Source organism: Polyodon spathula, chromosome 12, assembly GCF_017654505.1.
Source record: "Polyodon spathula isolate WHYD16114869_AA chromosome 12, ASM1765450v1, whole genome shotgun sequence".
In the NCBI taxonomy this organism is placed as follows: domain Eukaryota; kingdom Metazoa; phylum Chordata; class Actinopteri; order Acipenseriformes; family Polyodontidae; genus Polyodon; species Polyodon spathula.
In genome coordinates this window covers 20917241-20934297 of record NC_054545.1, presented here as the reverse complement: position 1 = coordinate 20934297, position 17057 = coordinate 20917241, and positions in this window count along the sequence as shown.

Sequence of the window (17057 nt, the reverse complement as noted above, 5' to 3'; positions counted from 1 at the left end):
CAAAAAAAAAAAACCTCAACATGGTCTTCAAGCCAGTAATCTGTGACACCTGCATGATGTGGGAAATCCGCGAAAACCCAGCGGAGCTAAACCAAGTGTGCGCAATACAGGATTTGCATAAACTAGTAAGTATGCTAGAAATGGAGCTGGAAGAAGTGAGACAGCAACATGATCTTGACGAACTGGCACACCCACAATTCATGGAAGTCTGCATCACCCCTAACAGACTGAAAGCCACCAAGTAGATAGAAGGTCAGAAAAGCTGGGTTCAGGTAGGCAGAAGCAGGGAAAAAAAGAAACTTCGTCAAACACAACCACCAGAAATCAAAACAACCAACACATTTGAGTCACTTCAGAATTTTGATGGGCAGAACCAACAACAATAGAATGAAAGTCGAGTGGAAGCGACAGCGAGTGGGAGAAGTACAGGCGTGGAAAAGTACAGAGCAGTTTCGAAGCAGAAAGGAGAAATTGCATCTTGAATTGCTTTAATCAGAAAACAGAGGACATTGGGGAAACACAGCCGCGTGTGTTTTTCTGATAACAAACAAGCTGAAACTCGGAGCAGCTGATTCAAATTCAGCGCCGTTTTGAGACACGGGCGAGGGGAGGAGCCGACAGCACAGCAGAACAACGCAGTTAAACGAGGCAGTCTTCCCAGCGACAGCGAGTGGGAGAAGTACAGCGTGGAAAAGTACAGAGCAGTTTCGAAGCAGTTTGAAAGCAGGTTGACGGCTGCAGAAGAAACTAAACTTCCAAAAAAAAAACCCTCAACATGGTCTTCAAGCCAGTAATCTGTGACACCTGCTTGATGTGGGAAATCCGAGAAAACCCAGCGGAGCTAAACCAAGTGTGCGTAAAGTGCCGCGCGATCCAGGATTTGCATAAACTAGTAAGTATGCTAGAAATGGAGCTGGAAGAAGTGAGACAGCAACAGGATCTTGAGGAACTGGCACACCCACAATTCATGGAAGTCTGCATCACCCCTAACAGACTGAAAGCCACCAGGGAGATAGAAGGTCAGAACAGCTGGGTTCAGGTAGGCAGAAGCAGGGAAAAAAAGAAACTTCGTCAAACACCACCACCAGAAATCAAAACAACCAACAAATTTGAGTCACTTCAGAATTTTGATGAGCAGAACCAACAACAAGAGAATGAAAGGAACAACATCCAGGACCCTATTGACAGTGGTGACAAGACAGTAAAAAGAAGGGAGGTCATGATTGTTGGGGACTCCATATTGAGAAACACAGCAAGTTCAAGTTCGCAGTTTGGACCCCCTTACTACAACAGTGTGCTGCCTTCCAGGAGCCTCGGTCAAGCACATCACTGAGAACGTGGACAGGCTCCTAGAACGAACAGGAGACGACCCGGTAGTAGTCGTCCACATCGGTACAAACAACATTGGAAGAGACAGACCAAAATCCCTGCAAAACAAATTCAGAGAGCTAGGAAGGAAATTAAAAGACAAAACCAAAACTGTGGTATTTTCTGGTATACTACCCGCACCTTGCAAAGGACCATATGGACAGCTGGAAATAATTAATCAAAACGAATGGCTGAAGACGTGGTGCACACGGGAAGGCTTCACCTATCTTGATCATTGGACCACATTCTACAACGAGGACTATCTGTATAGACGGGATGGACTGCATTTAAATAAAAAGGGAACTAGTCTACTTGGAGAAAAGATCCTCGAGCAGGTTCGGAAGCATTTAAACTAGAAAGGAAGGGGGGAGAAATCAACAAAAAAACAGAAGGGAGACCGCATCAAAACAAGAACAACAACTCAGGTAAGACAACCATTAAATGTATTTATCTAAATGCTAGAAGTATCAGAAACAAAATTCTAGAACTTGAAGCTACTGCACTAACAAGTAACTATGATGTGATAGGTGTTACAGAAACGTGGTTGTCTGAGAGTGATGGGGACGAATATAATATTTGTGGGTATACACTGTATAGGAAAGACAGGCAGGACAGAAGAGGAGGAGGGGTAGCGCTATACATAAGAAACAGTCTTGAAGCCCAGGTGTTAAACCTGGACAAAGAAAATAAAACCGAATCAATATGGGTCAGAATAACAGACAAAAATTCAAAAGGCATAATAATAGGAGCATGCTATAGACCGCCAGATTCAGACGGTGAGCACAATAATCTGTTATACAATGACATTAGAAATGTGTGTAGCAAAGGAGAAGCCATACTAATGGGGGATTTCAACTTCCCCCAAATAAAATGGGAAAACCCGGTGGGTAGCGCGAAGGATGAAATAGAAATGGTGGAAATGACAAATGACTGCTTCCTAACACAATTTGTGAAGGCACCCACTAGAGGGGAGGCATGCCTTGATTTAGTCTTTTCAAATAACGAAGATAGAATAACTAAAACAGAGGTCAGAGAACCACTGGCAAACTCAGACCACAACATGGTCTCATTTGAAGTGTTTTTTAAATCCTCAAAAGTAAAGACTAAAGCTAAGGTTTACAATTTTAGAAAAGCAAACTATGAAGGCATGAAACAGAGACTAACAGAAGTAGATTGGAGTAAAATAGAGAAAACACCCACAGAAGAAGGATGGTTGTTCTTCAAAAATGTAGTACTAGAGGCGCAAAACAATTATATCCCTAAAGTAGACAAATCTAAATGTAAAACTAAATTGCCAAAATGGTTTAATAGATCAATTAAAAAAAAAAAATATTCAGCGAAAAAAGGCACTTTACAGAGCATTAAAAAAAGGACCAAAAAGAAAGTACACAGAAAGAGTACACAGAACTGCAAATGCAAGTCAAAAAGGAAGTTAGAAAGGCCAAGAGAGAAATAGAAATGAACATTGCTAAGGGAGCTAAAACCAATTCCAAAATGTTTTTCCAATATTACAACAGCAAGAGAACATTCAAAGAGGAGATTAAATGTTTAAGAGATACAAATGGCAAAATCATAGAGGAAGAAAAAAAAATAGCAAATATGTTAAATGATTACTTTTCACAAGTTTTTACAAAGGAAGATACTGACAACATGCCCCACATGTCATCCAGTTCCTATCCAGTTTTAAATAACTTTAGCATAACTGAGGCAGAAGTGTTAAAGGGACTAGGAGCTCTTAAAATAAACAAATCCCCTGGGCCGGATGAGATCCTCCCAGTAGTACTCAAAGAAATGAAAGAAGTAATTTACAAACCGCTAACCAAGATCATGCAGCAGTCTCTTGACACAGGGGTGGTACCGACAGACTGGAAAATTGCAAACGTAATACCGATCCACAAAAAGGGAAACAAAACTGAACCAGGTAACTACAGACCAGTAAGCCTGACTTCTATTATATGCAAACTTATGGAAACTATAATAAGATCCAAAATGGAAAATTACCTATATGGTAACAGGGTACTGGGAGACAGTCAACATGGTTTTAGGAAAGGGAGATCGTGCCTAACTAACTTGCTTGATTTTTTTGAGGATGCAACATCCATAATGGATAATTGCAAAGCATATGACATGGTTTATTTAGATTTCCAGAAAGCTTTTGACAAAGTCCCGCACAAAAGATTAATTCTCAAACTGAACGCAGTTGGGATTCAAGGAAACACATGTACATGGATTAGGGAGTGGTTAACATGTAGAAAACAGAAAGTACTGATTAGAGGAAAAACCTCAGAATGGAGTGTGGTAACCAGCGGTGTACCACAGGGATCAGTATTAGGTCCTCTGCTATTCCTAATCTACATTAATGATTTAGATTCTGGTATAGTAAGCAAACTTGTTAAATTTGCAGACGACACAAAAGTAGGAGGAGTGGCAAACACTGTTGCAGCAGCAAAGGTCATTCAAAATGATCTAGACAAGATTCAGAACTGGGCAGACACATGGCAAATGACATTTAATAGAGAAAAGTGTAAGGTACTGCACGCAGGAAATAAAAATGTACATTATAAATATCATATGGGAGATATTGAAATTGGAGAAGGAATCTATGAAAAAGACCTAGGAGTTTTTGTTGACTCAGAAATGTCTTCATCTAGGCAATGTGGGGAAGCTATAAAAAAGGCTAACAAGATGCTCGGATACATTGTGAAAAGTGTTGAATTTAAATCAAGGGAAGTAATGTTAAAACTGTACAATGCACTAGTAAGACCTCATCTTGAATATTGTGTTCAGTTCTGGTCACCTCGCTATAAAAAAGATATTGCTGCTCTAGAAAGAGTGCAAAGAAGAGCAACCAGAATTATTCCGGGCTTAAAAGGCATGTCATATGCAGACAGGCTAAAAGAATTGAATCTGTTCAGTCTTGAACAAAGAAGACTACGTGGTGACCTAATTCAAGCATTCAAAATTCTAAAAGGTATTGACAGTGTCGACCCAAGGGACTTTTTCAGCCTGAAAAAAGAAACAAGGACCAGGGGTCACAAATGGAGATTAGACAAAGGGGCATTCAGAACAGAAAATAGGAGGCACTTTTTTACACAGAGAATTGTGAGGGTCTGGAATCAACTCCCCAGTAATGTTGTTGAAGCTGACACCCTGGGATCCTTCAAGAAGTTGCTTGATGAGATTCTGGGATCAATAAGCTACTAACAACCAAACGAGCAAGATGGGCCGAATGGCCTCCTCTCGTTTGTAAACATTCTTATGTTCTTATGTGGTCCCCCCCAGCCCCATAACATGATGCTGCCACTACCATGCTTCACAGTAGGGATGGTGTTCTTTAGGTGATGTGCTGTGTTGGGTTTGCGCCAAACATGAACTTTGCATTTAGGCCAAAAAGTTCCATTTTAGTTTTGTCAGGCCACAAAACTTTTTGCCACATGGCTACAAAATCTCCTGAGTGTTTTTTTGCATACTTCAAATGGGATTCAAGGTGGGCTTTCTTGTGTAATGGCTTCATTCTTGCCACCCTACCATACAGGCCAGATTTGTGGAGTGCTTGGGATATTGTTGTTGTACAACATTGACCTGGTCAGAGGACTAGGAGCTCTTAAAATAAACAAATCCCCTGGGCCGGATGAGATCCTCCCTATAGTACTCAAAGAAATGAAAGAAGTTATTTACAAACCGCTAACCAAGATCATGCAGCAGTCTCTTGACACAGGGGTGGTACCGACAGACTGGAAAATTGCAAACGTAATACTGATCCACAAAAAGGGAAACAAAACTGAACCAGGTAACTACAGACCAATAAGCCTGACTTCTATTATATGCAAACTTATGGAAACTATAATAAGATCCAAAATGGAAAATTACATATATGGTAACAGAGTCCTGGGAGACAGTCAACATGGTTTTAGGAAAGGGAGATTGTGTCTAACTAACCTGCTTGATTTTTTTGAGGATGCAACATCGATAATGGATAATTGCAAAGCATATGATATTGCAAAGCATATGACAAAGCAGCATATGACATGGTTTATTTAGATTTCCAGAAAGCTTTTGACAAAGTCCCGCACAAAAGATTAATTCTCAAACTGAACACAGTAGGGATTCAAGGAAACACATGTACATGGATTAGGGAGTGGTTAACTTGTAGAAAACAGAAAGTACTGATAGAAGTGGAACCTCAGAATGGAGTGTGGTAACCAGTGGTGTACCACAGGGATCAGTATTAGGTCCTCTGCTATTCCTAATCTACATTAATGATTTAGATTCTGGTATAGTAAGCAAACTTGTTAAATTTGCAGACGACACAAAAATAGGAGGAGTGGCAAACACTGTTGCAGCAGCAAAGGTCATTCAAAATGATCTAGACAAGATTCAGAACTGGGCAGACACATGGCAAATGACATTTAATAGAGAAAAGTGTAAGGTACTGCACGCAGGAAATAAAAATGTGCATTATAAATATCATATGGGAGATATTGAAATTGGAGAAGGAATCTATGAAAAAGACCTAGGAGTTTTTGTTGACTCAGAAATGTCTTCATCTAGACAATGTGGGGAAGCTATAAAAAAGGCTAACAAGATGCTCGGATACATTGTGAAAAGTGTTGAATTTAAATCAAGGGAAGTAATGTTAAAACTGTACAATGCATTAGTAAGACCTCATCTTGAATATTGTGTGCAGTTCTGGTCACCTCGCTATAAAAAAGATATTGCTGCTTTAGAAAGAGTGCAAAGAAGAGCGACCAGAATTATTCCGGGTTTAAAAGGCATGTCATATGCAGACAGGCTAAAAGAATTGAATCTGTTCAGTCTTGAACAAAGAAGACTACGTGGCGACCTAATTCAAGCATTCAAAATTCTAAAAGGTATTGACAGTGTCGACCCAAGGGACTTTTTCAGCCTGAAAAAAGAAACAAGGACCAGGGGTCACAAATGGAGATTAGACAAAGGGGCATTCAGAACAGAAAATAGGAGGCACATTTTTACACAGAGAATTGTGAGGGTCTGGAATCAACTCCCCAGTAATGTTGTTGAAGCTGACACCCTGGGATCCTTCAAGAAGTTGCTTGATGAGATTCTGGGATCAATAAGCTACTAACAACCAAACGAGCAAGATGGGCCGAATGGCTCCTCTTATTTGTAAACTTTCTTATGTTCTTATAAAAGCCTGCAGCTCTTTCAAAGTTGCCACTGGCCTCTTGGTAGCCTCTCTGATCAGTCTCCTTCTTACTCGATCATCCAGTTTGGAGGGACGGCCTGATCTAGGTTGGGTCTTGGTGGTGATATACACCTTCCACTTAATAATTGTCTTGACTGTGCTTCAAGGGTTATTCAAGGCATTTGATATTTTTTTTATACCCATCCCCTAATCTGTGCCTTTGCCTTTCAACCCCTTTGTAATAGCAATTTTAAATTAGCTCAGGTGTAACCAATTGCCTTCAATATCACACACCAAGTTAAGTGGCCTCCACCTGTGTTAAATTGTAGTGATTCACATGATTTCAGGATAAATTCAGCAGTTCCTGTAGGTTCCCTATGCTGTGTAGTGTATTGGAAAGCAAAGACTCCACCAAGGCGCTTTCAAAAGAACTCAGGGACAAAGTTGTTGAAAGGCACAGATTAGGGGATGGGTATAAAAAAAATATCAAATGCCTTGAATAACCCTTGAAGCACAGTCAAGACAATTATTAAGCTATTTCAATTTTTATTTTTAATTAATTTTCTACAAACTTCTAGAATATTTTTTTCACTTGGAAGTTGTGGGGTAGGATGTGTAGATAAATGAAAAAATAAACTATTTTAATGCATTTTAATTCCAGGCTATAGGCAACAAAATCTGAAATTTCTGAAAGAGGGTGTAGACTTTTTATAGGCACTGCATATAAGCTACATGTATATTCCTTCCCACATTATAACAGTAAATAACATTACATTAAGGGATATGTTTACCATTTTATGATCTGGCTCACTGTTTTCCTGCCTAGCTCCAGAAACTGAACAGGGTGCTTCATGTGACTGTGACTTGTACAAAGATTTCTCCGTGTGAGTGACTCCCAAACCTCTTTTTTTTTTTTTTACCTCTCGTAACAGAAGAGGAATATCTATTCAAAAAATATTTAAATATATCTAAATTAATATTTTAAAGTTCATGTTCATAAAAAAGAAATGTCCAGTTTACTGGCCTGGCACACATATATATATATATATATATAACTTGATCATGGCAAGAATGATAAGATCACTTTTTATACATTTAAACTAAGTGCAGTAATACACAGAGCCTATTTTAAAAAGAAACAGCACGTTTCATTTGTAGCTAAATATTAAGGTGTAACAAAGCTGACTTAATATATTACAACAGTTAAAAATAATTGGTAAACTTAGTTATTTTAATGCAATCATATTCCAGTAAGAACATACATTTAAAAAGGGGCCATGAAAATACATACCCTTTTGATAACAAGTTTCTGTTGATTGTATGTAAATACAGGTAAAGAATACAAAGTGCCTTGTATAGCAACATATAAGAAAGATTTCAGAATCTGTACACTTACTCTCAATCAGGGCAATTGTGTTTGTCAGACTTTCCACTTTTATTTTAAGCACATTATTTTTATTCTTCAGACTTGCGTTCTCAAATTTGAGAAGGTCAACTTTATTATGTAGCTGGTCTTTTCCTACACGGATCCCCAATTCACAATCACTCTGTTATAGGAAGAATCAGGGTATATTCTTTTGTCATACTTTTTTAAAATATGTGTTTCATTCACCTGCATGGTGCTGTTAATTAATTTCCTACTTGCTGAATGTCTTATTAAAGAGTACTGGTGCTTTTTATTGTTTTTGTTTGGATTGTTCTGTTGTCTTTCAAACATCTGCCTTAATGACAGGAAATAAAGCGGTACATTTCACTGCTGCATACAAATGCCAGTTCTCACTAGAATATTTTTTTGTAAATAAAAAAAATCTACTGAATTTTGCAATTAAAAGTTTATAATCATTATTATATTGATAGAGGTAGAAACTTAACCTACTACAAACTTAGTTGTGTTCACGTATCTGCCATTAGGGGAAGGAAATGAGTTATTTAAATTGAATAGGATTATAAATATAAAATAAGAATTATTTTTAAAGCTGTAGAGAAGTTAGTTTTATTTTTGATCAACTTATAATTTTAACTTGATATGAAATTACATTAAATTATTTAACATTATTAAATATGGTCAGATAATGAAAAAATACATTATAAATACTTCTTCAAGATCTTCGCTTGAAGAACTGCTTGATCTTCTTCAGGCCTTAAGTGCTGCTCCAAGCTGCTGAGCTCTGTTTTCTGACACTCATTTCTAATTTTTTTTAATGGAATTCTTACGTGAATGTGGTCTGACAAATAATAACAACAGTAATGCTAACTAGAGAGCTACAAGGACCTCTGTAGGCCAAAGGAATGCATTTTGACTATCTCCAAGCAATAACTAACCTCGCTGTCAGAATTCAGGAAACAATCCTTTTCATTGGGATATGTCTTTTATTTTCTTTTTCTTTCTTTCCTACTTTGAAATTCTCTTTTTTTCAATGTTTTCAATAGTTCTGACAGATCATCTTTGTTGTCTAATAATAACAATAAGAATAATAAAGAGTTCCTTTTCAATTCGAAGATGGCCACCAAAACATTATTATGGGATATAAGAACATAAGAACATAAGAAAGTTTACAAATGAGAGGAGGCCATTCGGCCAATCTTGCTCGTTTGGTTGTTAGTAGCTTATTGATCCCAAAATCTCATCAAGCAGCTTCTTGAAGGATCCCAGGGTGTCAGCTTCAACAACATTACTGGGGAGTTGATTCCAGACCCTCACAATTCTCTGTGTAAAAAAGTGTCTCCTATTTTCTGTTCTGAATGCCCCTTTTTCTAAACTCCATTTGTGACCCCTGGTCCTTGTTTCTTTTTTCAGGCTGAAAAAGTCCCTTGGGTCGACACTGTCAATACCTTTTAGAATTTTGAATGCTTGAATTAGGTCGCCACGTAGTCTTCTTTGTTCAAGACTGAACAGATTCAATTCTTTTAGCCTGTCTGCATATGACATGCCTTTTAAGCCCGGAATAATTCTGGTCGCTCTTCTTTGCACTCTTTCTAGAGCAGCAATATCTTTTTTATAGCGAGGTGACCAGAACTGAACACAATATTCAAGATGAGGTCTTACTAGTGCATTGTACAGTTTTAACGTTACTTCCCTTGATTTAAATTCAACACTTTTCACAATGTATCCGAGCATCTTGTTAGCCTTTTTTATAGCTTCCCCACATTGCCTAGATGAAGACATTTCTGAGTCAACAAAAACTCCTAGGTCTTTTTCATAGATTCCTTCTCCAATTTCAATATCTCCCATATGATATTTATAATGTACATTTTTATTTCCTGCGTGCAGTACCTTACACTTTTCTCTATTAAATGTCATTTGCCATGTGTCTGCCCAGTTCTGAATCTTGTCTAGATCATTTTGAATGACCTTTGCTGCTGCAACAGTGTTTGCCACTCCTCCTACTTTTGTGTCGTCTGCAAATTTAACAAGTTTGCTTACTATACCAGAATCTAAATCATTAATGTAGATTAGGAATAGCAGAGGACCTAATACTGATCCCTGTGGTACACCGCTGGTTACCACACTCCATTCTGAGGTTTTTCCTCTAATCAGTACTTTCTGTTTTCTACATGTTAACCACTCCCTAATCCATGTACATGTGTTTCCTTGAATCCCAACTGCGTTCAGTTTGAGAATTAATCTTTTGTGCGGGACTTTGTCAAAAGCTTTCTGGAAATCTAAATAAACCATGTCATATGCTTTGCAATTATCCATTATCGATGTTGCATCCTCAAAAAAATCAAGCAAGTTAGTTAGGCACGATCTCCCTTTCCTAAAACCATGTTGACTGTCTCCCAGTACCCTGTTACCATATAGGTAATTTTCCATTTTGGATCTTATTATAGTTTCCATAAGTTTGCATATAATAGAAGTCAGGCTTACTGGTCTGTAGTTACCTGGTTCAGTTTTGTTTCCCTTTTTGTGGATCGGTATTACGTTTGCAATTTTCCAGTCTGTCGGTACCACCCCTGTGTCAAGAGACTGCTGCATGATCTTGGTTAGCGGTTTGTAAATTACTTCTTTCATTTATTTGAGTACTACTGGGAGGATCTCATCCAGCCCAGGGGATTTGTTTATTTTAAGAGCTCCTAGTCCCTTTAACACTTCTGCCTCAGTTATGCTAAAGTTATTTAAAACTGGATAGGAACTGGATGACATGTGGGGCATGTTGTCAGTATCTTCCTTTGTAAAAACTTGTGAAAAGTAATCATTTAATATATTTGCTATTTTTTTTTCTTCCTCTACGATTTTGCCATTTGTATCTCTTAAACATTTAATCTCCTCTTTGAATGTTCTCTTGCTGTTGTAATATTGGAAAAACATTTTGGAATTGGTTTTAGCTCCCTTAGCAATGTTCATTTCTATTTCTCTCTTGGCCTTTCTAACTTCCTTTTTGACTTGCATTTGCAGTTCTGTGTACTCTTTCTGCGTACTTTCTTTTTGGTCCTTTTTTTTCGCTTTTTTTGAATATTTTTTTTTAATTGATCTATTAAACCATTTTGGCCATTTAGTTTTACATTTAGATTTGTCTACTTTAGGGATGTAATTGTTTTTGCGCCTCTAGTACTACATTTTTGAAGAACAACCATCCTTCTTCTGTGGGTGTTTTCTCTATTTTACTCCAATCTACTTCTGTTAGTCTCTGTTTCATACCTTCATAGTTTGCTTTTCTAAAATTGTAAACCTTAGCTTTAGTCTTTACTTTTGGGGTTTTAAAAAACACTTCAAATGAGACCATGTTGTGGTCTGAGTTTGCCAGTGGTTCTCTGACCTCTGTTTTAGTTATTCTATCTTCGTTATTTGAAAAGACTAAATCAAGGCATGCCTCCCCTCTAGTGGGTGCCTTCACAAATTGTGTTAGGAAGCAGTCATTTGTCATTTCCACCATTTCTATTTCATCCTTCGTGCTACCCACCGGGTTTTCCCATTTTATTTGGGGGAAGTTGAAATCCCCCATTAGTATGGCTTCTCCTTTGCTACACACATTTCTAATGTCATTGTATAACAGATTATTGTGCTCACCGTCTGAATCTGGCGGTCTATAGCATGCTCCTATTATTATGCCTTTTGAATTTTTGTCTGTTATTCTGACCCATATTGATTCGGTTTTATTTTCTTTGTCCAGGTTTAACACCTGGGCTTCAAGACTGTTTCTTATGTATAGCGCTACCCCTCCTCCTCTTCTGTCCTGCCTGTCTTTCCTATACAGTGTATACCCACAAATATTATATTCGTCCCCATCACTCTCAGATAACCACGTTTCTGTAACACCTATCACATCATAGTTACCTGTTAGTGCAGTAGCTTCAAGTTCTAGAATTTTGTTTCTGATACTTCTAGCATTTAGATAAATACATTTAATGGTTGTCTTACCTGAGTTGCTGTTCTTGTTTTGATGCGGTCTCCCTTCTGTTTTTTTGTTGATTTCTCCCCCCTTCCTTTCTAGTTTAAATGCTTCCGAACCTGCTCGAGGATCTTTTCTCCGAGTAGACTAGGATCCCAGGGTGTCAGCTTCAACAACATTACTGGGGAGTTGATTCCAGACCCTCACAATTCTCTGTGTAAAAAAGTGCCTCCTATTTTCTGTTCTGAATGCCCCTTTGTCTAATCTCCATTTGTGACCCCTGGTCCTTGTTTCTTTTTTCAGGCTGAAAAAGTCCCTTGGGTCGACACTGTCAATACCTTTTAGAATTTTGAATGCTTGAATTAGGTCACCACGTAGTCTTCTTTGTTCAAGACTGAACAGATTCAATTCTTTTATGACATGTCTTTTAAGCCCGGAATAATTCTGGTCGCTCTTCTTTGCACTCTTTCTAGAGCAGCAATATCATTTTTTATAGCGAGGTGACCAGAACTGCACACAATATTCAAGATGAGGTCTTACTAGTGCATTGTACAGTTTTAACATTACTTCCCTTGATTTAAATTCAACACTATCCGAGCATCTTGTTAGCCTTTTTTATAGCTTCCCCACATTGTCTATATGAAGACATTTCTGAGTCAACAAAAACTCCTAGGTCTTTTTCATAGATTCCTTCTCAGATTTCAGTATCTCCCATACGATATTTATATTGTACATTTTTATTTTCTGCGTGCAGTACCTTACACTTTTCTCTATTAAATGTAATTTGCCATGTGTCTGCCCAGTTCTGAATCTTGTCTAGATCATTTTGAATGACCTTTGTTGCTGCAACAGTGTTTGCCACTCCTCCAATTTTTGTGTCGTCTGTGAATTTAACAAGTTTGCTTACTATACCAGAATCTAAATCATTAATGTAGATTAGGAATAGCAGAGGACCTAATACTGATCCCTGTGGTACTCCACTGGTTACCACACTCCATTCTGAGGTTTCTCCTTTAATCAGTACTTTGTTTTCTACATATTAACCACTCCCTAATCCATGTACATGTGTTTCCTTGAATCCCTACTGTGTTCAGTTTGAGAATTAATCTTTTATACGGGACTTTGTCAAAAGCTTTCTGGAAATCTAAGTAAACCATCATATGCTTTGTCATATGCTTTTTCATAAGTCATATGCTTTGCAATTATCTTTGCATCCTCAAAAAAATCAAGCAGCTTTGTTAGACACAATCTCCCTTTCCTAAAACCATGTTGACAGTCTCCCAGGATACTGTTACCATATAGGTAATTTTCCAGTTTGGATCTTATTATAGTTTCAATAAGTTTGCATAGAATAGAAGTCAGGCTTATTGGTCTGTAGTTACCTGGTTCAGTTTTGTTTCCCTTTTTGTGGATCGGTATTACGTTTGTAATTTTCCAGTCTGTCGGTACAACCCGTGTCAAGATACTGTTGCATGATCTTGGTTAGCGGTTTGTAAATAACTTCTTTCATTTCTTTGAGTACTATTGGGAGGATCTCATCCGGCCCAGGGGATTTGTTTATTTTAAGAGCTCCTAGTCCCTTTAACACTTCTGCCTCAGTTATGCTAAAGTTATTTAAAACTGGATAGGAACTGGATGACATGTGGGGCATGTTGTCAGTATCTTCCTTTGTAAAAACTTGTGAAAAGTAATCATCTAATATATTTGCTATTTTTTTTTCTTCCTCTACGATTTTGCCATTTGTATCTCTTAAACATTTAATCTCCTCTTTGAATGTTCTCTTGCTGTTGTAATATTGGAAAAAACATTTTGGAATTAGTTTTAGCTCCCTTAGCAATGTTAATTTCTATTTCTCTCTTGGCCTAACTTTTTGACTTGCGTTTGCATTTCTGTGTACTCTTTCTGCGCACTTTCTTTTTGGTCTTTTTTTGATGAATATTTTTTTTAATTGATCTATTAAACCATTTTGGCAATTTAGTTTTACATTTAGATTTGTCTACTTTAGGGATGTAATTGTTTTGCGCCTCTAGTACTGCATTTTTGAAGAACAACCATCCTTCTTCTTTGGGTGTTTTCTCTATTTTACTCCAATCTACATCTGTTAGTCTCTGTTTCATACCTTCATAGTTTGCACGCTTCTCATCAGCAGGGACTGGGGCACTTGTCAAGACAGAAGGGAAAATGGAGCAATGTACAGAAAAGTCATTGAGGAAAACTTGCTGCCTTCTGCAAGAAAGCTGAAACTGGGAAGGAAGTTCACCTTTCAGTATGACAATGAGCCAAAGCACACAGCCAAAGCTACACTGGAGTGGCTAAGGAACAAAAAGGAAAATGTCCTTGAGTGGCCCAGTCAGAGCCCTGACCTAAATCCAATAGAAAATTTGTGGCATGACTTGAAGATTTCTGTCTATCAATGCTCCCCAAGGAACTTGACAGAGCTTAAACAGTTTTTTAAATGGTCAAATATTGCCAAATCTAGGTGTGTAAAGTTGGTATAGACCTATTCTAACAGACTCACAGCTGTAATTGCTGCCAAAGGTGCTTCCACTTATGATATTTCAGTTTTGTATTTTTTAATATATAGTTTTTTCTCAATAAAAACTTTTTTTTCCCTTAATGTGGAATATGGTGCGTAGATAAGTGGAAAATTTCCACATTTAAATGCATGAAACTGAGGCACTGTCATCACAAAATGTGAAAAAAGTTCAAGGGGGTGTAGACTTTGTCACAAGTCATAAAATAATTAGATCAATGAAGTAATTGAGATTTCAGGTGAAGTGAAAGCCAGAACACACTTTGTCCTCTTAGAAATTGGTTTGACACCCTGCTGTACTGTATGTAATACACATTAGAACACATTACTTTTGTTTATGGATCTGGACTATTTTTAGTTTTCCAACAGTTAAACAAAAATAATTTGTGAATCTGGACAGTGGTAGTGGTACAATATTCTCTATAACAATTCATAGAAATTCTGAGGCATAGTGCAAATATTTCTACCATTTTTTTTTTTTTTTCAGGAAATTATTTAGCTTTCATCTTGGATTAAAATAATAAAAAGCAAGTTGCAAAGATGTAGCCACAAGACCGCTACTAAGCTTGTGTCAGACTTGCTGACGGTTCTGGTTCCCAGAGAGATTTTGGCCCAGTGTTCTTTGATGGGAACAAGCAGTTCTGCAGCTAAAGAAGGAAAACTGAGAAAAGAAAAACTAGACGAAGAGGTCATTGACGCTATTGTTTGAGTTTGATCTTTTCTGTGCATTTATTATATGGTATTAAACATGCAAACAAAGAACAATACTTAACAAATTAGTATTTGTTATTGTGAAAAAAGTAGTATGACCTCAACAATTTGTTAAACTACAGGTGCAAAGTTTTGCAAATGTCAAGGTGCTTAGAATAATTAAATACAACTGAGTACAAATCAATCTTTTTATTTTTTATTTTGTATACAGTAGCTCAGTTTTATTTACTATTATATTAAGTGATTTATTGTATAACTTTAATTATACAAAATTGTGCAATTTACAAGAGGGTTTATATTAAAAATGTCTAAAAAATATTTTAAATAATAACAGACCACAAGTTCTGTGAGTTTACAAGTTTAAAATGAATGACAGGATGGTTAGCTGGCATTTGTAATGAGCTGGTCACAGGAATCTCCTAAAACTGCAATACTGTCGAAAACATATCATTTGGGCTTTAATGTCATTATCACCTTTATTTGTTAGTTATATTATGATTTTTTCCACCCAAATATACTGAATAAAATCATAGGGAGGAAGGATATCAATGGAGATTCCATATGATCACAGTAACGATCTGTTTTGTTAAATTATACTGCATAAAAATGACAACATTTTAAAAAAAATGAAGCTTTAAAACATTTAACTAAATCTGTGTGCCTATTTTAATATAATTATTAATATTGTTATTTTTTAGTGTATGCCACAAAGACACTGAACTGCACAGAAGCAGAAGTGAAGAAATACGGCAGAAATTAAGCAATGCATCGTTGTAGGAAAATTGTTTAAGAATTTTCTTTTTTGGGGGGAGGAGTCACAGTACTTTTTAAAAATGTTATTACCTACCTGCCCCTAAATTTGAGAGTTTGTTATTTTCTCTAGTATCATCAAATAATAAAAAAAAAAAAAAAAAAAATATATATATATATATATATATATATATATATATATATATATATATATACACACACACACACACACATACATACATACACACTTTTTTGTGTGCATAATTATTTATATTGTACACTATAAACATATGATAGTACCATCATATAATGCCTATAGGATTTCAAATCATGGTGGTCTTCTGGTAGTACCATCGTATAATGTACTATGCTAGTACCATGGTATAAATTTACCATGGTACTGTCCAATTTACCACAAAAGTACCACGGTACTTTTTGTGACTATCTCTCGTTGTTCTTGCATTAATTATATAAATTAATTGTATTTTCAAATGGCTCTTTATACAGATTCTTAATTTATTTTGTTAATTTTAACTCAAATACCATGAGCACCTGCCGCTTTTATTAAATCACATGACTTTGTTATCCCAAGGACCAATACTACTGAAACAATCAACAAACCTATCTGCTCACTATTTAAAAAGCAAATAACATTATGTATGTGCCTAATGAGTTATTGATGCTAAACTTAGACTGCTGCCTTTTCATTGTGCATCAGTGTGTGTGTGTGTGTGTATATATATATATATATATATATATATATTTATTTTTACACACAGACAATTACATCAACAGAACCTCAACCATCAGCACCTGCTAATACAAACTGAATACAGTATTTAAGAACGTATCAACAGCAAACATGCGGGTGTAAATTTTTTTGAATTGCATAACCTAGAACTAACAATGTGTTCAGAGACACCAATGTAACGAATCTTAAAATGGGCAATATCCAAGGCTTGAAATACACCGAGCCCTCTAGCAACAGATAGTTTTGTTTTCTATAACTGATTTCCACTTCCTTGCAGGGATTAAGCCTTAGCTTTGCTGCACTGAACACTTTCGATGGGCTCCCCCTACCTTCCTAGAGGAATTACACAAATGAAATGTACACACAATTAGGGCATGGACACAGAGTCAGAGAACCACTGAAATATGCTTCCAATTCAACCTTTAATAAAAGGGATTCAGATTTAATATT